Raw genomic sequence first — 287 nt, 5'->3', positions numbered from 1 at the left:
TTTGCCAAACTCAAGGCACGCTGTCGACTTCCTTCGGATTGTCGCCCTGCGACGTATGAGTCAACCGCTAACGCTCCCGCGAGCTCTGTGTCTGCTACCGCAAGAGATCAAGGCCACTGCTTGAGCTCAGCTCATGGCCCTTCAACTACTCTGGCTATTGCCGGGAACCGCGAAGCGTCCTGATCTCTCTGATTAGAAGGGCCCACGGCATCTAGGCAATCTTGCCAAAGTGGCGCCTCAAACTCCCACGAGTTTCCGGAGTTGGGATATTCCCGCCACTTCACCAA

This window comes from Plasmopara halstedii (assembly GCF_900000015.1).
Source record: "Plasmopara halstedii genome assembly, contig: Scaffold_470, whole genome shotgun sequence".
Taxonomy (NCBI): domain Eukaryota; phylum Oomycota; class Peronosporomycetes; order Peronosporales; family Peronosporaceae; genus Plasmopara; species Plasmopara halstedii.
The sequence above is the reverse complement of the archived record's forward strand: the minus strand, read 5'-3'. Positions refer to the sequence as shown.